At 38.1% G+C, this 20,830-nt stretch overlaps 1 long non-coding RNA gene across 1 annotated transcript; it reads left to right on the forward strand.

The window, feature by feature from the left end:
- Positions 1 to 9,198: 9,198 nt before the first annotated feature.
- On the forward strand, positions 9,199 to 13,317 carry LOC132534303 (uncharacterized). The gene is made up of 2 exons (XR_009546026.1): positions 9,199 to 9,248; positions 12,529 to 13,317. It is a non-coding gene; the product is annotated as an uncharacterized LOC132534303 (long non-coding RNA).
- The last annotated feature ends 7,513 nt before the right edge of the window (positions 13,318 to 20,830 follow it).

Below are 20,830 nucleotides of genomic sequence, written 5' to 3' on the forward strand. Positions count from 1 at the left end.
TGGTATAGAGAATAGTGCTTTCTGAACAATGAGATTTGCTTGCCAGAGTAGAAGGACAATCATACAAATGAACGATATTTCTTGCTTCTGGAATGTGAGTCAGAGAGGAAGTGAGGGTTCAGTTGATAAGTAAGAGAGTGTAAACAGGTGTATACGTACTTGAATAAAGAGAGTAAGGAGGGAATGGGGAAGCAGATCTGAGAAGGTGGGATAGCAGTATTTGTGAAGACCCCAGCCAGTTGTTTGTGGACAAGCGGTGATGAGATAAACGGTAGTGAATTGTGTCCAAACACAAGCTTGAAACGGGTGGCACCAGGCAGGAAGTGCTGATGTGGGCACTTGAGAAAATTGTTTTAAAATGATTCATTTTGTTTAGACTCACACAGAGGATCAGAGTTGGAAATGACCTTGAAGTTTCTGTCTCTAAAATCATCCAAAACAGATGATAATTATCTATGCTAATGATGAAACTTCCCAAGGGATAGTTATCACCATCTAATGAAACTGCATACATACCATAAGTGGCAGCCACCATCAACATACGCTTCAGTAGTTACTAAGGCAAATTTGGAAGGAGAAAAAAGACATAGCATTGAATAAACTTTCATTTGCATCAATTTTTCCCATATTCTGATTTATGAGTAAACAGCTTAAATTGAAAAAATGGCATTTTATTCCCTTGTTTGGAATCAGAGGCTATTGGAGATTTGTGCCTGTTGGATTTAATGTTTTAATTTCCATGTTCTCAAAAACTCAGTTTCAGCATTAGGCTCTTATGCCAACTGGAGCTGTAATTCTCTATGATAATTGTTAAATGAGAGAAAACTCCTCTAGCAAACCAGCAAGATGGCAAACTTTTAGAGCTATGAATATAGAAGAGCTTATACTAATAGATACCTTGGGTTAGTTAAAAAAAATGTTATGACTTGAAATAAATACAGGGGTAAGGTACTTCAGGTGAAGGAGAAACTCTTCCCAGCTGGGGCCTGGAGAAATCTCAAGTTTGTAGTAAAGAGAAAACTGGAAAGCAGACCTAGGAAGAATCTAAGCAGACTCTTCATTCTTCTCATTTTGGGAGAAACCTTCCAGAACTTTTTCACAATCTAGACTTACCTTTTAAACTGGGTGATTAATAGATTCGAAGAAAGGTCATTCATAATACATAGAATGAGGTGAAGGAAGAGGAGAAGAGTCTTAAAGGACATTGTATTTACAAGCAGCTCAGGTAGAGACAGTGCCTTCCAAAGTTGAATTGTGGAAGAGCTATTTACATCCCATTCACAGCTCTCCTTTGACTTTTGTTAAGTTCTTGAGGTGTCGTCCTGCTTCCAGGTATGTGCCACTATAGAGAGCTTGATTTTCAAGACGATATGATGACCTATGGAGGAATTTCAGTTATTGTTGTTTCTTGTTTGAGTAGATAAATATGTATTATAGAAAGGGAAAACCATGATGATTTCTGTTGAGTAAAACTCAAATCTAATTCATAAGTATGAATTATTAATCAAAATTTGTTAGACTTTAGGGGAATTTTTAAGAGTGAAAAAGAGAGAATGAGACAAATAAATATCAAACATTGAAATAATGCATGATATAGTAGAGAATTTTAAAATTCTAATACTTATTCTTAGAGATATTCGAAAGAATATACCTATAACCCATAAAACAAGCCATGAATTTTTAAAAACAATCATAGATAAATGAATAAGATTAATAATAGTTATTAAAAATAAGCACATCAATCAATAATAGCTACCTTATTTGAAAAAGTTACTAGAAACTGAAAAAAAAAGATCAGATTTCAACAAAAAATATGAGGAAAACTAATATATTGGATTATTGGTAAAAATTATGCTTCACTTTTTACATAGAAAAAGATGTTACAACTTTTCCTACAACCCACTATATGGGAGACACAGGGACCCATATTTGAGCACATATTGCAAATAGCAATAACAGAGACAATGCAACTGTCAATGGGAATGGAGCTAATAAAATAAACAGTTGATTAGAGGAGATTACAGAGAGCATATCTGAGCAAAAAAAAAGACATCAGGCCTTGCAGATAATCATTCCAGGTGCCTCTGCTAAAGTTTAGACAGAAATGTGCTTGGCTTGTTGAGGTATCTCAAGGAAGTTAATATGTATCTGGATCTGAATGGCCAACAGTGAGGCTCCTTGGACATGAGGTAAGAGAAGTAACTGTTGCCATATTTTCTGTATCTTTCTGACTGTTGCCAAATTTACCGTAAGGTGAACAGAGAACAACTGGAGGATTTGAAGAGGGAAAACAACATATTTGACCTACTTTTTAAGAAGATGTTTCTAGTTGCTATTCTTAGTTAAAAGTATTTTGAATAACTTTTTTTTAACATGAAGATTGTGAATTTTACTAAGTGTCTGTATTTGAAACTGTTTTCTATTGCTTATATTGTATTAATAAAAATACTCAGAATTGTTCTTTGCCCATTTGTTCTTATTATCTTCACTTTAGTTTGATATTTGCCTTTTATGTAGTGATTGTGTGCTATAAGTCTCTTATTTGCTTCTTCTGAGTATTTTAGTTCTTAAGTTACCATAAGGCTTAAATTGAGGATTCGAGACTTACAGCCCAGTTTAAGTTGAAAATAAATAACTTTCAAGATGTTTTAAGCATTATTATTTTCCACTTTCATGCATGTTATGCTTGTTATTTTTTAAATATTTTGATACTTCCAATTGGGTTTACATTTCTTTTCTAAAATTTGCTATAGTATGTCTTGTAAGGCCTATCTGCTGTTGATAAATTCCTCAGTTGATTTTTCTCTGAAAAGCTTTTTACTATTGCTTCAAACTGAATAAAAACCCAGCTGGGTAGAATTTTCTTTGTCGGAGGTCCTTTTGATGCTACACTTTAAGTTAATTTGCTATTCTCTTCTGACCTGTAGAAAGTAATGCTGATAATCTTAGTAGGGGGTTCTCTTATATAGGACACCTTGTTTTTTTTCTTGTTGCTTTTAGTATTTTCTGTTTATCTTTGATTCTTGTCATTTTAATGACGATGTATTGGGGTGTGTGTGTGTGTGTGTGTGTGTGTGTGTGTGTGTGTGTGACAGTGAAGAAGAAATATAGAGAGTTCCATGGCTGATGGGCTGTGATAACACATAACCTGAACATGCATTGTAATGTAAGCAAGAATTAGCTCAATAGAGAATAATAAAAGTGGTCGGGTGGTGGCACACGGGGTTAAGTGTTATACATAGTACAAAACACAAGGACCCACACAAGGATCTCGGTTCAAGCCCCGGCTCCCCACCTGCAGGTCTTCACCGCACAAGTGGTGAAGCAGATCTGCAGGTGTCTTTCTTTCCTCTGTCTTCCCCTCCCCTCTCAATTTCTCTCTGTCTGATTCAATAAGACAGAAAAAAAATGGCTACCAGGAGCAGTGGATTTGTAGTGCACGCACCAAGCCCCAGCGATAACCCTGGATGCAAAAAAAAAAAAAAAAAAAAGAGAGAGAGAAAGAGAGAGAAAATAATTAAAAATCTTGACTTCTTAAAATCCAGTAGATATTCCTTTTGAGCATTTAAGATGATAGAGGAAAAGTTCATTCTTTTTCCATGTAGTTAATATTTTTTCATCTACTTTAGAGAAATAGCTGATGTTACTTACTTTTCAAATACAGTTATTTCACCGGAGATGTCTGAACAGTATTTATTTAGCATGATTTTAATTCATACAATAGTCCGACCTTTTTACAGTAGAACTACAATAGTGACTTGACTGGTGATGTGTCTAATTAGCTTTCAGTCTTCACAACAACTTACTGAGGCAACTGCCATGATTGTTATGCAAATATGCTCAATGAGAGACACATCCTCTCACAACTCTTAAACACTGTGCATAGCATACTTGGCTGTCCATCTGCAGACTGAGCACTCCTGAATCTGAGTTAGGATGTGTCTTGCTCACATATAAAACCTGTTGAGTTGAAATTAGGGGGACCAGAGGAGGGAGAATGCGGAGGGAATGATCACTGGGAAGGAAGGAACATTAGAAGGGAGGTGAGCAGGTGCAGAGACTGTCAGCATATGCTTCCTCCTGAGATCTGAGTAGTCTTCATCTCCGGTGAAATGGACATATGCTGATGTTGGGAAGGAGTGCACAAGGAGAACTTTTGATATCTACATTTAAGTCTTTCTTCAGTTCAGAATCATTTAGTCTATTTTATGCCTCCATAATTTTTAAATAGAATTATCTGATGTTATTTCCTGAAACATCTTTCCCTAGATAGATTTACTTACAAGCACTGCTTGTAAGCCTATAAAGGGTTAGTAAGGATGGCTACTACGGTAAACATTTTTGGCTGCCCGAGAGCCATCACTCCCCAAATACTGCTTTTCTAAGAATTAAAAGCTAGTTGACTTAAGTAGTGAAATAAGAGGATCTGGGCTCCAGAAAATTAGAGAATCTGATCGGCATGGCTGTTTATCTGAAGGCACAGGGATTATGTGAGACAACAGTAAGCCATCATCTGTCTATGTCTATCATCTATCTGTCTGTCTGTCTGTCTGTCTGCCTATCTACCTATCATATGTCTATTATATATTGAACTGCTGGTTTCTGAATTTGTCATTAATGGAAAAAATCAACTTAGGGTAACAACTCTTGAAGAGGGCTGGTTCTGATGTCTTGTGTTTGTTACAGATAATTAACTAGCAGAATCTACCATAAAAGCAAATTTATTCTTGCACACTTGATTCTGAAATATTCTGTGATATTAATTTTTTAAATTTTGTATTGTCTTATATTTATTGGATCAATCAGAAATTGAGAGGAAGGGATATATATGGAGAGAGAGAGAGAGAGAGAGAGAGAGAGACACCTGCAGCACTGCTTCACCACTTGTAAAACTTCCCCCACTGCATGTGGGACTGGGGGGTTTGAACCCAGGTCCTTGTGCATTGTAACATGTGTGCTCAACCAGGTGTGCCACCACCTGGCCCCTTCTAAAGTTATTAAAAGAAATTTTTTTAAAAAATCAACAAGTTGGTATTTTAGCAACTGTTAAGTGTTTTCGGGCATATAGGTATCTTGTGGTTGAGATATTAGACATATTATACGTTGATATCATATAAACATATTTAGTTTCTTAAGTGGTGCTAGGGTCAAAAATAACAGACATGGAGAAGAAAACATCTACCACATGCACACTCATAGAACAGTGATGGACACTGGTGATATAAGTTCAGTTTAGGAACATATGACAATGATGTGTCTGCCTTACTGTAAAAACACAGAATATGGGGAGCCAGGCGGTGGCACAGGGGTTAAGCGCACAAGGCGCGAAGTGCAAGGACCGGCTTAATGATCCCTTTTCGAGCCCCCGGCTCCCCACCTGCAGGGGAGTCGCTTCACAGGCGGTGAAGCAGGTCTGCAGGTGTCTGTCTTTCTCTCTCCCTCTCTGTCTTCCCCTCCTCTCTCCATTTCTCTCTGTCCTATCCAACAACAACAGTGATAACAACAACAATAATAGCAACAATGACGACAATAAACAACAAGGGCAACAAAAGGGAAAAATAATAAGTAAGTAAATAAAAATTAAAAATACAGAATATGCAAAACCTCTAAGAAACATAAAATGATTCTTTAGATATATGTTGTTTAAAAACGACTGACATTTTTTTTAAGACTAGTGATTCATTCTAACTCTATAACACAGAGGAAGATAGTTACAAGTTTTTGGGGTCTTCTACATGATTATTAATGAACTGGGTATAAATGTGTTGTGTAAAGTCCACGGCTCTTTATTGTTTAGTCTTGGTTAAACAGTGAGGGGTGAGCCTGACCTCTAAGTATATAAAAGATGAATATTTAGAAGAGTGATACCAGCTGTTCTTTTTCAATGGTCACTGAAAAGGCAAAAGTTGTCTCCCTTTTACACCAGCTTATGGATATTGGCCTAGGCAAAAATCTGTGTTTGGGGGAATAACATCCCACTCTTTTCACAAAATGATGTTCTGTCCTATCTTAACCTTGAAGATAAAAGAGCAAGTAAGAAGAAAAAAAGAGATACTTTCAGAAAATTAAAAATAACATACAGCTGCAGATTAGTTATCATTCTTTGTTCCTCTTTGGAAAATATGTCACTTTAAAAATGAAAATCCATGTTTGCTCAAATGTGGTTACATTGAAAGCTATGTGTTAAAGTTGTATACCATTTCAAAAGTCAGCTAGAAAAATATGAGCCTGGTATGCTAAGACAGAGGTGAATATTTAAAGTCTGCTGTTGTGTGCGCCATCTTCCCACCGAGCATGGATCATCACCAATGTGTCTGGGACAAGAACGATTGCAGACTTCTGTCTCCAGAGGTTTTGGTCACACATCAGATGAGAAGCTACTCTCAGTCCACATCACTGACACAGGACAACAGATCCTTGGACATGTGCTTGGACAAAGGCTTATTATCATCTATCGTTCCTTTTAACTTTTGAAGGATTCAGTCCTCTTAAAATATCTGCCCTCACAGGTTTGGGGCAACATTTCTATCATTCTTACACAAGTTTCACAGTCTAGCTATAGTTCAAATTGAGGGCTGAGTCTAACATAACATGACTTCTCAAGCATTCAGAGTTGGACAGAAGATAGGCATGCTCATGGCCATGCTGGCAGATTGGACTTCAGTTCTAGCCAAAAACAGTCTTTCTCACATTATTTCAGTGCCTCTGGTTCAACCCAGGTCAGAAAGCAGAAATGCAAAACATTCACCAATGTTTCTGGACCTTCAGAAATCAGCAGACTCTTGGGTGGTTGAGAATGTATTTACTTAAGCATGAACCCTACTAGAATCATTTTTCCTGCCTGATAGAGACTGTGGGAAGTAGAGCACCCACAAAAAATGACTCTGAGATACAACACTTGAAGTCATTTTGGCTTTTGGGTATTTCTATATTGTGTTTCATTTTCTGAGGCTTAAGAAGAGTTCTATCACTAAGCTTAAAAATGTCTATCAACTGTCAGTTAAAACAAGCTTCTTTCTTTTTTTTTTTTTCCCCTGTTTTATTCGATAAGATAAAGAGAAGTTGAGAGGTAAGGGAGAGGTAAAGAGGGCGAGAGAAAAATAGACACCTACTGACCTGCTTCACTGCTCATGAAGCTTCCTGGCAGTAGGAGGGGAGTGGGGACTCAAACATGGGTCCTTACACAGGTATTTTCTCAGCATTATGTGCGCTCGACCAGGTGCGCCAACACCCAGCCCCCAAACAAAGTGGGTTCCGACTTCTTCATTCAATAGCATGTTAGTGAGAAAGGAAGACATGTGCTTTAAATAATAAGAATTTTTGGTGGTCATATATGTGTGTGTGTGTGTGTGTGTGTGTGTGTGTGTGTGTGTGTGTGTGTGTGTGTGACTGAAGTAATTACCATAAAAACATTGCAAATGTTATGCTTGTCAATTGGTAACTAGTACTTAGAATGAGTAACTCTTTTGTAAGGCTCATGAAATTCTGGCAATCTTTATCCAGAATGAAAGTATTAAAATTCTAATGGAAAAGTTACGGTAGTTTTTACTTCCTAGGCAAAATGTCTGCAATGAATGACAACAAACTTTGCTGTATACTTAGCCAGGCTCAGATCATAATAAGAAATGTGAAGATTTATATTTTTAAGAGTTAGTGAGTTTTTTCCTAGGTTTCAAAACTTTTACGTCCAGTTTCATATTTGTGTACATTCCATCCTTCAAATTAAAAGGTAATATTGACTATATATATGACATCCATGTAATATGTAGATATATGTCTATATCTATACACTTCTGTATAGGAATTCGTGTCTTCAGGTGCTCACGCGAGGCTCTAGTGCTTTCAGATATTCTGAACTCGTGTTACCGTGGGTGAGGATCATGGTTCAAGCACCCAGATCCACCTTCAGGGAAGTGCAGAGTGTGGGAACTACACAAGTGGTGGGGTAGTGCTACAGGTGTCTCTTCTTCTCTGTGTCTCTCTCTCCCTCGCTGTCTCTTGCCTCTTAACAAGAAAGAGGGAAAAAAAAGAGAGTCCAGGCATTGCCCACCATTGATAATCTGGTTACCAAACAAACACACTTCAAAACCAACAAAGAAACCAGGAAAACCTGCATGAAGAAGCAAGCTGAAGAAGTCAGAAAAGTCTGTCAGTAGTTCCTGCGTAGCTGACGACTTCCAGTGGAGTCATCTGAGACAGTATTGCCTTATTCTGCCTTCTCTTTTCCTCTGCTTTCTTCACTCAGGTTCTCTATATTGTGCCCAATCAAGTGACTTAAAAACTTCCTCAGATCACTTCTAACAGTGACAAGGCTGACTTTGAACAGGATCATTTAGTTAAACTTCCTTGACAAATAAATGTGGCAAGGGAGCTAGTTTACTTCAATGGTCAAGACTGAACGCCGATGCCAGCTGGTGGCACACCTGGTTAAGCGCATACATTATAGTGTACAAGGTCCCAGGTACAAGCCCCTGGTCCCCGCCTGCAGGGGGAAGGCTTCATGAGTGGTGAAGTAGGGCTGCAAGTGTCTCTTTCTCTCTATCTCCTCCACTCCTCTCAATTTCTCTCGATCTCTATCCAATAATAAATAATTTAAAAAAAGACTGAATGCCAATATTTCCAAGGGTGTCAGCCAGTTGGTAGAGCACTGAACTTTCAGGCTTTTTGTTTCTAGGCTTGATATTTGCACTCTATATGCTGTGATAGTGTCTGTCTTCATATCCCCTACACACCTCCACAGGAGATGAATAACATTTTAAAACTTTTAAAAATATATTTATTTATTCCCTTTTGTTGCCATTGTTTTTGTTATTGGTGTCACTGTTGTTGAATAGGACAGAGAGAAACGGAGAGAGGAGGGAAAGACAGAGAGGGAGAGAGAAAGACAGACACCTGCAGACCTGCTTCATCACCTGTGAAGCGACTCCCCTGCAGGTGGGGAGCCGGGGGCTCGAACTGGGATCCTTTTGCTGGTCCTTGCGCTTCGTGCCACCTGCGCTGAACCCGCTGTGCTACCGCCCAACTCCCAACATTTTAAAACTTAACCATTCAATCTTTAGATGAAAATAGATGAGCCATCACTTCTATTTTTTTCCCAAATTCATTAGCCTCCACCAATAACCTTTAATAAGTATTGCAGCTTGTTGGTGAAATTTATATAAGAAGTCAAACCATAACTGTATTGTGTTTGCTTTATCAATGTTTGTAACTGCTCACACATACAGGACTTGAAGTCACGCTCCTCAGCTGTAAGTAGGGTTTCACGGGCTGATGTCGGCTCCCTGTTGTTCTATTACTTCATTTATTGCATTATTAAATCAATTCTTACTTCACAAGCCAAGAAAATGTTCTGTACTGTAGTTTGGTCACCTCCTTAGAGGTTGTTACCTCACCTTACTTCAGTTAACGGATTGTGTACTCGTTCTGTCTCCTAACTTTCTACTTCTGAAGTCACTGCATTATTCTAGGTTGACTCATTTTCTTGGTCAAGAGCATATTTGCTGCAAGTATGTCCAACGTAGAATCTTCTGCCTTAGAACTAATGAAAGGGTCAAGGAGGCAGCATATGGGTCATGCAAAAGACTTTCATGCCCTGGGCTTCAAGGATCTCCATTCAGTCCCTGGCATCGTAATAAGTCAAAGCTGAGAGCAACTCCCACTCCTCTCTCTCTTTCTTTCTCTCTCTCTCTCTTTCTCACAAATAAAACAAAATAAGAAATAAATAGTGGTAAGTCAGTGTTGCCATACAAAATATAAAAATAGAGGGACTTCAATTAAGAAGAGTGTAATAAAATCATTTTCTCTAAAACTTCTTCTTTCTTGAATGAAAGTAGAACTTTCCAAAGGCTATATTGCGTATTGTATAGATGTATTGCAAAGCAAAAATCTATGTTGTTGCGTGACAAGTGTTACCTTCAGATGCCGCTATTTCCTGTCATTTCATGTACTATATGTGGCTTAGTACCTAGCTGGACTACACATGTGGATGTTTCATCACAAACTCAATTCTAATCTCCAAAGACTCTCATGCCAGAGGCTCCAAAGTTCCAGCTTCAGTCTCCTGCACCACAATAAGTCAGAGCTGAGCAGTGCTGTGGTAAAAGTAAATACACAAATAAACAGATCAAATAAAATAAATGCATCTGGTAAAAATTGATTAATAATACTTGGTCCACTTTTGGTTTTGACATATGAGTGGGACAACTGTGTTTGTTAGAAGATTTTTAAACTGACATACTGTTTCCTAGTACAGATGATGTAATCTGCACATGTTCTTTTTAAATCTAACTTAATATTGCTTTTATTTTTTATTCTATTACTATGGTATCCTTTCAGCCTCATCAAGGTACAAAAATTCAACCTCTGTATTTGTGTCACACTCACACATTAGCACAAATTTGGTTTCAAAACCAAGAACAAATGAAAACACTTCAGAATCAATGAATTGAACTTTCTGTTCCACTAGAAACTTGGAAATTTAATTAAGGTCATTTTTTCAATTAAGCAAAAAAAGAAAAAAAGAAAGAAAAGAAAACCATGAATTTTAGTATTTAAAACCCATTCTTCTAGAACGAATATGACTCCTTTTTATAACTATGAATGCTGACTTCACTAAATTAATCAATGTACCTGAAAAAAATCCATTTTTATATTTCCAAGATTTTTGTTTTCTATTGACTTACATTTGTATTTAATTTTTTAATTCGTGATTTAGTAGTGGCTGACAAGATGATAAAATGACAGAGTCTATAGCTCCATACTGCACCCACCACCAAAGTTCTCACAAAGTCTTAAGGATAATTCTGCTGCTTCTGTATTTTATTTTATTTGCAGATTGATGTGCTTCAGCTCTCTGGATTCCAAACATGAGTGAAACTATTTGGCAGTTGTCTTTCACCTCTCTACTTACTTCACTAAGTATGGTCACCTCCAGTTCTATCCATCTTTCTCAAAGGATAAGATGTCATTTTTTTTTACAGCAGAGTAGTATTTCATAGTGTACACACCCCATATTTCCTTTATATAGTCATCTGTATCAAGAATTCACAGTGAATCAACGGTTATAACATATGAACACAATTAATGGACATTTTACCTTACCCCACTTATATGTATGTGTGTGACAGCTGAGGGTAAGTTAACTCAATTCTAGGTCTATTCTCTCTTCTAGATAGCCTTCTGTGTTGTGCAATGATCATGTCTTAAATACCCCTTCCTAGGAATTCTTTCCTCAGTGAATTTAAATCCAAATTTTTGTATTTATGTTTCAAAAGTTCAGAGCTTAATTTTCTAAAGTAAAGAAGATTAGATGAGTTACTTGCAATCAAATGGAATGTATTCTGGATACTACTGACTTCGTTACAGAAGTCCCATTTGCTTTCCTTGCCACATTTCTGTGTGCAGGGAAGGTTGCATATGCTGAGCTGTCAGCTTTTCCAGGAACACTAACCATTTTTTTCCTTTTGCTTCAAACTAAACCCTTGACTCAGTGTCTCACTCTGTAGACATTATTCATTTTGAAACAACACAGCTGTAATTCTAATTTTATGCCTGATACTTTTCCTCCATGAGTTAGGTTACAAAAGTAAGCCAACACATTGAGAAAGTTTCATTCAATAGATTTTATTCAGAGAGAAAAACTGTCACTGCAATCAACTTTCAAAGTTGGAAAGTAGGTTTCTCTCTTTCCTTCTAGATTTCTTCTCTCAGTTTCTCTTTGTTCTGTCAAATAAAAAACTGAAAGAAAATAAAATGGCCGTGGTGAGCAGTGAATTTGTATTGCTGGTACTGAGACTCAGTTATCATCCTGGTGGCAAAATAAAATAAAGTGAAAGTTGAAAGTAGAATGGTTCTTATTCCTAGTAAAGAAACTAGAATTATTTGATAGATATGGCAAGTGAGGGGCCAGGCTGTAGCAATCAGGAAATCACACAAGATGTCCCATGAGAGAGATACAACATTTTTACTATTTATAAAGTACTTCTGGAGGCCAGGCAGTGGAGCACATGGTTATGTGCACACACGACAGTGTGCAAGGTCCCAGGTTCAAGCCCCTAGTGGCCACATCAAGGTGGGAAGGTTCATGAGTGGTGAAGTAGAGCTGCAGGGGTCTCTCTGTCTTTCTTGCTCTCTATCTCCCCTTCCCCCTTGGATGCTGGCTATCTCTATCCAGTAAATAAATAAAGATAATTTTTTTAAAAAGTACTTCTGACTCATTCATCTTTTTTGTTTGTTTACTTCTTTAATGGTTTACATTCAACAGTAAAATACAATTGTTTGTACATGTATAACATTTCCACATAACAATACAATCCCCCACTAGGTCCTCTTCTGCCTCATGTTCCAGGACCTGAGCCCTACACACACACACACACACACACACACACACACACACACACACACACACACACAGCAGAGTCTTTTACTTTGGTGCAGTACACCAACTCATTCATCTTTAAATATCACGCCTTCAACAAAATGAGAATACCAGTTGCTAATTTTTATCTTTTTGTTGTTATTACTCCTTAGTGGCAATGATGGTGTAGAGTCCTGTCTCATAACAACAAAGTTTATCAAGCAGTTGATAAAAACTGATGCTACCATCAAAGAAGGGTCATGATGTGAAATGACATTTAGTCCTGTGAGCTATGGATGCTGTGGATGACATAATATGTTCAACTGTAAGAGAGGAAAGTATTTTAGGTAAAAGAAGTTGGTAGTTGGTATCTGGGGAATGTTATGCATGTAAAAAAAAAAAAAGAAGTAGAAACGCAAAGCAGAAATTGACTGAGTTTGGAGTATGGCACCAAAGTAAGAAAGCAGAAGTATACTAGAGTTTGCAGTGAGTACCTCCCTAATACTTCCTCTCCACTTTTCCAAGCTTTGGGTCCATGATTGCTCAACAATTTTTTTTGGCTTTGTATGTTAACTCTCTTTTCAGTCACCAGGTTCCAGGTGTCATCAGGATGCCGACCAGACTTCCCTGGATTGAAGACACCACCAATGTGTCCTGGAGCTCAGCTTCCCCAGAGACCCATCCTACTAGGGAAAGAGAGAGGCAGACTGGGAGTATGGACCGACCAGTCAACGCCCATGTTCAGCGAGGAAGCAATTACAGAAGCCAGACCTTCTACCTTCTGCAACCCACAATGACCCTGGGTCCATGCTCCCAGAGGGATAGAGAATGGGAAAGCTATCGGGGGAGGGGGTGGGATATGGAGATTGGGCGGTGGAAATTGTGTGGAGTTGTACCCCTCCTACCCTATGGTTTTGTTAATTAATCCTTTCTTTAATAAAAAAAAAAGAAAAAAAAAAAAAGAAGTTGGTATTTGGTAAGGTTTAACCGAAGTGATCCTATTAGTAGTCACTGTCATCAAGGTTTCTGAGTCCAATGAATAAAACACTGAGCAATGATTTATGAAAAAAATAGCCAAGTAAGGACTTGAGGCATGCATTATGATGGTCTTTTCTGAACAAATACAACATTGACCATGAAATTTGTAGGGTTGAGACAGATTGGAAAAAGAGTTGGAAAACTGAGTCAGTGATACCATAATAAAATTTTTCCAGGTACGATGTCTTACAAAGAAGGGGAAAATTACTACTAAACTGGAACACAAAATGAAGGTTGGTTTACTTGTTTCTGACTTCATAAAAACAGGAGGTGTGAGATTGACAACAATCCTGCTTTAAAACTATTCTAGACGTTGCCGATGTACTTTATTTGGGTCAGAACCAAAACCACACAAGCATGTAAGGTAGTGGAAATAGCAGCTAGAAGGAAAGGAAACAACTCAGGAGAACATTAGTACAATGAAAAGATTGAAAAATACTGGGAGACATATCCTGTTTCTGATCACAGAGCAACAGATTATTCAGGTCACTCACCCTGGGAAATGTAAGATCTCTACAGATTATATGTCAACCAAGGGAATAATAACCAAGACATATAAAGAATCACAAAACAGAGTAATAGAAAAAAAAATAAACAAAGTGGGGACTCTTCATCAAAGAAGATATTCAGAAGGCCAAAAAGGCTTTTGAAAAAATGTCCAATCGTTGATTATCAGATAAATGCACATCAAGAAATGAATGAGATATTTATTACCTTATACCTGTGAAAACGTCAGACATTACGAAGGCCAGGAATAACAAGGGCAGGCCATGTGCTGAAAAAGGAGCCCTGCTCCACTGCTGGTCCCTATTGAAAGTAGCTTAGTCAGCCAAACAATAAAAATGAATCTACCATCCAATCACACAATTCCTTTACTAAGAATTTGTCCAAAACAAACAAACAAAACCACCACAAATCTGCAGAGATCTTTGGACACTTAAATCCATCACAGCACTGTTTCTAAGGGTTTTTTTGTATTGCCACGTGGGGGGGGGGGGGGCAGTGCAGAGAATAATGTTGTATAGTATAGTTGTTAGTTAATTTCTCAACTCCCCATCATAGGTGTCTGCAAAATATTCTCACCCTGAACTTAGGTCCATTTCCATTATCATGTATCAGGACCCCAAGGAACTCCCCCAATCCCCTCCCTACACTTCCCCAGAGTCCTTTGCTTTGGGGCAACTTTCCCCTTTCAGTTCTTGTTTCTTAAGTTTTGCTTTTAGTGAGACAAATTGTATTCAGCCTTCTCTTTTGTTATTTGCCCTGTTTAGCAGGAATATTTCTTTTTTAATTTATTTATAAAATTAAAAAAATAAAAATATCAACAAGACCATAGAATAAGAGGGGTACAATTCCACACAATCCCACTAACAGAGTTCCGTATCCCATCCTTAAAAGATTTCCTATTCTTTAAAAAAAATATTTATTTATTCCCTTTTTGTTGCCCTTGTTTTATTATTATGGTTATTATTGTTGTTATTGATGACATCATTGCTGGATAGGCCCTATAGGACCTTGCCCTCAAGATGGATCAACAATGGTAGAGAATGTTCCATCCTCACAGGCAGTGAAGCAGGTCTGCAGGTGTCTATCCTTCCTCTCTCCCTCTCTGTCTTCCCCTCCTCTCTCCATTTCTCTCTGTCCTATCCAAGAACAATGACATCAACAACAACAACAATAGCTACAACAATAAAACCAAGGGCAACAAAAGTAAATAAATAAATAAATATTTTTTTAAAAGAGCTAATCCCTGCATAGAATTACAATACAGGTTCTTTCCATGGGTAGTCCACAGAATTTGAAACTGTCATGATTTATGGAAGTTATGTGGACGGTTCGTTTACTTGTCATTAGTCAAAACAAAAAAAAAAGAACGTAAGTCTTGTATGGAAAAGGAATCTTTTCCATATGTCAAAAAAGGTTAAATACAAAAGATAATCACATAGGAAATAATGGTGGAAAAGAAGAAACAGGGAAAAGGGAGACAGTATAAAAACTTTCCATTACGGGAGTCGGGCTGTAGCGCAGCGGGCTAAACGCAGGTGGCGCAAAGCACAAGGACCCGCATAAGGATCCCGGTTCGAACCCCGGCTCCCCACCTGCAGGGGAGTCGCTTCACAGGCGGTGAAGCAGGTCTGCAGGTGTCTGTCTTTCTCTCCTCCTCTCTGTCTTCCCCTCCCTCTCTCCATTTCTCTCTGTCCTATCCAACAACGACAACAACAATAATAACTACAACAATAAAAAAAAAACTTTCCATTACACAACTATTAAATGCAGACTAAGAAACCAGTTTTCTAACTATAATCCTATTATAAAAAGAAAGGAAGGTAGGATTGAAAGTATCTGCAGGGAGAAGGAACCTCTTAGAGTGGTAAGTCTTATCTGAATTGTAATCAAAAGGAAATTATGAAAAGAAGTCATAGATATTTAAGGAGTAGACTAAATAAAGTTGCAGGGAGAGTGGGTTATGTTAGATGATCTGAAGGAGTATGGAATGTTTAAAAGACGGAAAACTTCATTTTTTGAGGAAAAGACAGTGTAAGCTGTAAAAAGGACTTAGTATAATTGGAAGGGGCAGGGAGAGAGAGAGAGAGAGAGACCAGTGGAAAGAGTGGATTAGAATGTCCTGGAGCTGCCCACTTCCCCGTATGCCTCTCCCAATCCATATCAAATAATATTGCATCCGCCGATCACAACCTAACCAACGCAACGATGGCCACCTCAATACGCTTCACTTCAGACTGTGTCCAGAGACTTCATGTGTGGAATGACAACCCTTCAGCTTCATTACTCGGGTGAGACCTTTCCTTTTATAGTACACTCTAATTTCATCTCAGGTGGTTCACTTTCTAACAAAGTCCCAAAACCTAGATATACACCAGTTTCTGTGAGAGAGAGCTTATGTGCACACGTATCCATAAACTACTGCAAAATATATACCTGAAAGCAGAAGTACAGTAGAGTTTGCAGTGAGTACCCCCCTAACACTTCCTCTCCACTATTCCAAGCTTTGGGTCCATGATTGCTCAACAAATTGTTTGGCTTCGTATGTTAACTCTCTTTTCAGTCACCAGGTTCCAGATGTCATCAGGATGCCGGCCAGGCTTCCCTGGACTGAAGACCCCACCAAGGTGTCCTGGAGCTCCGCTTCCCCAGAGACACACCTTACTAGGGAAAGAAGAGAGGCAGACTGGGAGTATGGACCAACCAGTCAACGCCCATGTTCAGCGGGGAAGCAATTACAGAAGCCAGACCTTCCACCTTCTGCATCCCCACAACGACCCTGGGTCCATGCTCCCAGAGGGATAGAGAATGGGAAAGCTATCAGGGGAGGGGATGGGATATGGAGATGGGTGGTGGGAATTGTGTTGAATTGTACCCCTCCTACCCTATGGTTTTGTTAATTCATCCTTTCTTAAATAAAAAAATAATAATAATGATAAAAAAAGAACTTCCTGGAGCTGGTGAAAGATTCTGTGTTACACAGAAACCTTTGTCAATAGTGCTAACACCTGCCCCCCCACCACGCACACACACAAATCAGTAACTGATAGAGCAACAAATGTGTTGTTGTGGCTCATGCTTCTTCACACTCACACTGCTTGAGCACCAACTTCAATCCTGCTCTCTATGACGCTGACTTATGGGCTAGAAGCTTATCTGAATATAATCTTCACACGGTGGTAAATGATAGCTTAAACAGAACAGATGAAAACTCTTGTTTTTTAGAGCCTTTGGTAGGTACATATGCTTTCACTTCTGCACAAATTTACTGACCAAACCAGATTATCTACGCAAAATAATTTTCCATGAAGTAGACATACACACCGCCCATGTCCAGATTTGTAAAAACAAGGCATATTCAAATAAAGAAGGAATAATTGTGGGAACATAATAAAACTTCCCACAGACACTCATTTATAATTTTAAAAATTTAACTCCATAGAAAGATAATCACATATTTAAAAAGAGAAAATTTAGGTGGATATATATATATATATATATATATATGTTTCTTTTCTTTTTTAATTTTTTATTATCTTTATTTATTTATTGGCTAGAGACAGCTAGAATCAAGAGGGAAGGGTAGGATAGAGAGAAAGAGAGACAGACAGACACCTGCAGCACTACTTCACCACTTGTGAAGCTTTCCCCCTGCAGGTAGGTATACATATATATATTCCTAGGGGCTAGGGCCAGGACTGCGGAAGTGACAAAGTATTTCTGACATGTCTGATTGAAATAACAGGCATCATAATTTTTTATTTCTCTCAAGAAATCAGGGGTTCTCTAACATTTTTCACCTTCCAAATTTCAGCTCTTCTATATATTTTACAGTAGTTATAATTTTTATATTTATTTATTCCTGAAGATAGACGGATAGATAGAGAGAAAGAACCAGACATCACTCTGGTACATGCGCTGCCTGGGATTGAACTCAGGACCTCATGCTTGAGAATCCAATGCTTCAACCACTGCACCACCTCCCGGCCCACATAATTTTGATTTTTTTTATCTAGTTTGACAATCTACTTTTTAATTTTAGAAATGTTATAATTGCTAAAGTGCTGAGAAACCAAGAGGTTGTCTAACTGGCATGACTTTGATGAGAATACATATAAAATTGATCCTAAATCTTGTTCCATACTAGTTACGTGTGTTAATGAAAAATAGGTATATCCACTGCCTGTGTTCATATCTGTAAAAAAAAAAAGGTATATTCAGGTAGAGTAGAAAGAATTGTGAGAATATAATAAAACATGCAATAGGTTTAAGTTCATAACCTGAATTTTGGAAATGCCCAAGTGTTAGTGAGAAATAGAGCCGAAAAGATTAGAAGGGATGGTATAAACCAAAACGTTTGCAATCATGGAAGCTGATGGGTCATCCTTTTTTCTCTGAGGGAAAGTTGGTTTATCAGACTACCTCTTGTGGCATACCACCTCTTCTCTCACCAGTGTCACCATCGAAGATCTGGTAATTCCACAGTGACATTTGAATCCTCACCTCCCGCCCTCACCTCCCACCCTCGCCCTGGAGACTTCAGCTCTGTGCTAGCATCTGTTTCTGTCGGAGTTTGTTTATTTATATTTCACATAGAATGCAATGGGCAGAAGCTGCAAAGCACAAGAGAAAATACTTAAATTAAGGTCAAACGGAATTATGGGTAAAACAGTTCACATAGATTTGTATTTTAAAGATACTTCAGAGAAGGAATATTGAAGTTGAAAAAATAAATAAGTGATATGAACATTTTTTATCATATTGAAATTTTTGTTAGGCCCTCATAATAGGATATCTTATTTATTTAAGTAACTGAAAGCCTGAAATTCCAAATGGTAAAATGTTTTATCCAAAACCAATTACATCAGTGTCAGAATCAGAAGAGGGATCTCTATTTCCAATCTCCACATTTAATCTAAATTTAATATGCATGAGCCATTAAAACAAGGACTGGACTTTTTCCTACTTGACTCGACCATCAATGTACTGGCTGACTTTTTTTGGTATAATATCACACTGGAAATCAGTTACTTCTCTAGAAATCTCCTGTCTTTGGTATTCTTTTTAATTTATCTTATGGATTTGTCTCGAAACTTTACATCAGGCTCAACCTGGTGCTGTTGACTGGCTACGGAAGAAGGGCAAACGCTAGAAGAAGAAGAAGAATGGATTTGTCACATTCTAGGCCAGTGTCCAGAGAGGGGAGGCTTGCTTTATAGTTCATCCACTAGTTGTTTTCTGTTTTCTGCCTCCAGGCTCTGTGCCTACACTAGGAGTTCACTGCTCCTGCTGGCCATTGTTTCCATTTTATAGGATAATACAGAGAGAGATTGAAAGGAGGGTGAGAGAAAGAGAGGGGAGAGAGAGAGGGAGAGGGAGAGAGAGAGCGAGAGAGAGGGAAAGGGAGAGAGATAGGGAGAAGGAGAGGGAGAGAAAGAGACACCTACTTTTTGTAAAGCATCCTCACTGCAGATGGGGAGCTGAGGCTTGAACCTGGGTTCTTATAGAAGTCCTTACGCTTAGTATTGTGTGCACTTAACCAGATGAGCCACCGTCCAGCCCCCTGCCCCAGCCCCCAACCACTAGTTAGGACTCACTATTTCATTTGTTTTACCATAACTAAAAGGTGGGAAGAAGTGATGGGACACGCTTCAGGGCTCTCTCCTTTTCTACTTAAATGGAACTATCTGGTGGGTTGAGTTTTGGCAAGAGACTACCAATTCTACAGTGTTACTTAGGAATTATGTAAAAACTGTAAATCTTGATACACAAAGAAGAAGTGACACTTGATGAGATCTAGCCAATATATATTCTTTATGAATGTCTTTCCTGTTCTCTGGGACTACGCTTTTTTAAGTGTTGTTGGAATAACCTTCTAGCACCCCACTGAATGACAGTGTCCCCATATTTTCTTAGCTTTCCTCTATTTCCAGTCTTTAACCTCTCCTTAAGTGGACTCCACCACTTCCAAGGCTTCAAAGAGCAATGTGGACTCGTAGTCCCCTGGCGATATAGCTATCTTTATTTTCCTATCCTTATTTTGTCTGTATAGTTACTCAATAAAAACTGGACATGTAATTGATGCAGGTTCTGCCACTGAAGAAATCCTTGAGATTATTCTATTTGCTTCAAGTATAAATGAAAATTAATCACAAGTACATGGAACCTACATATATGTCTAGTGGTAGCAGAGGACTTTTTTTTCTTGCCAGTACAGGGGATTTCTACACGAGAACGCATATTTTAGATGACAACGCAAACGGCTCATTCTAGAATTTGTGTTTGACTCATTGTCCTTTAATTTGTAAAACTGTGTGAGTCCTTCTTAGCACATAGATAGACTGTATGTGATTATAAGTCATACAAGACAAATCCATTCATTCCACATTTCATCACCCTTACCTGAAGGAGAACTATAAGTAGTCAGCTCTTGAAGAGTTTATTTTCAGAGCTCTTTGCCTCAGATGTGCTCAGCATCTCAGTTTGAGAATGAAGTGAGACCACACCCATTAGTGACAGAGAAGTGAAAACTTAAGAGAATCACAAAGAAAGTTTTTGACTAGTTTTTGCCTGAGCCTGACAGCTAATATGCAGGTGGGCCCAGTTTATTGTCTGTAGAGATGGTGTCATAGTTGGAAAAAGGACTAGAAAGCTGGATTAAGAAAGAGAAAGAAAGCTTTTTAAGGTAATTGTTAGCGATCACCTTAAATTAGAGAATCTTTAATTACAAAGTCTGTGTGTTGGGGATCTACTCCTTAGACCCTGCAGTCTGCTCCTTTGACATGTGAATAAATCGATAGAATACAAACAATGACTTTAAAAACCTGAAGTGAAAATGTGTTAATTTCAAATAAATTATGTTTTTCTTCTGCATAAATTATGCAAGGGAGCCAGCATGATGATTCTTTTGCAAGACTGTCATGCCTGAGGCTC

Source organism: Erinaceus europaeus, chromosome 18 (genome assembly GCF_950295315.1).
Source record: "Erinaceus europaeus chromosome 18, mEriEur2.1, whole genome shotgun sequence".
In the NCBI taxonomy this organism is placed as follows: domain Eukaryota; kingdom Metazoa; phylum Chordata; class Mammalia; order Eulipotyphla; family Erinaceidae; genus Erinaceus; species Erinaceus europaeus.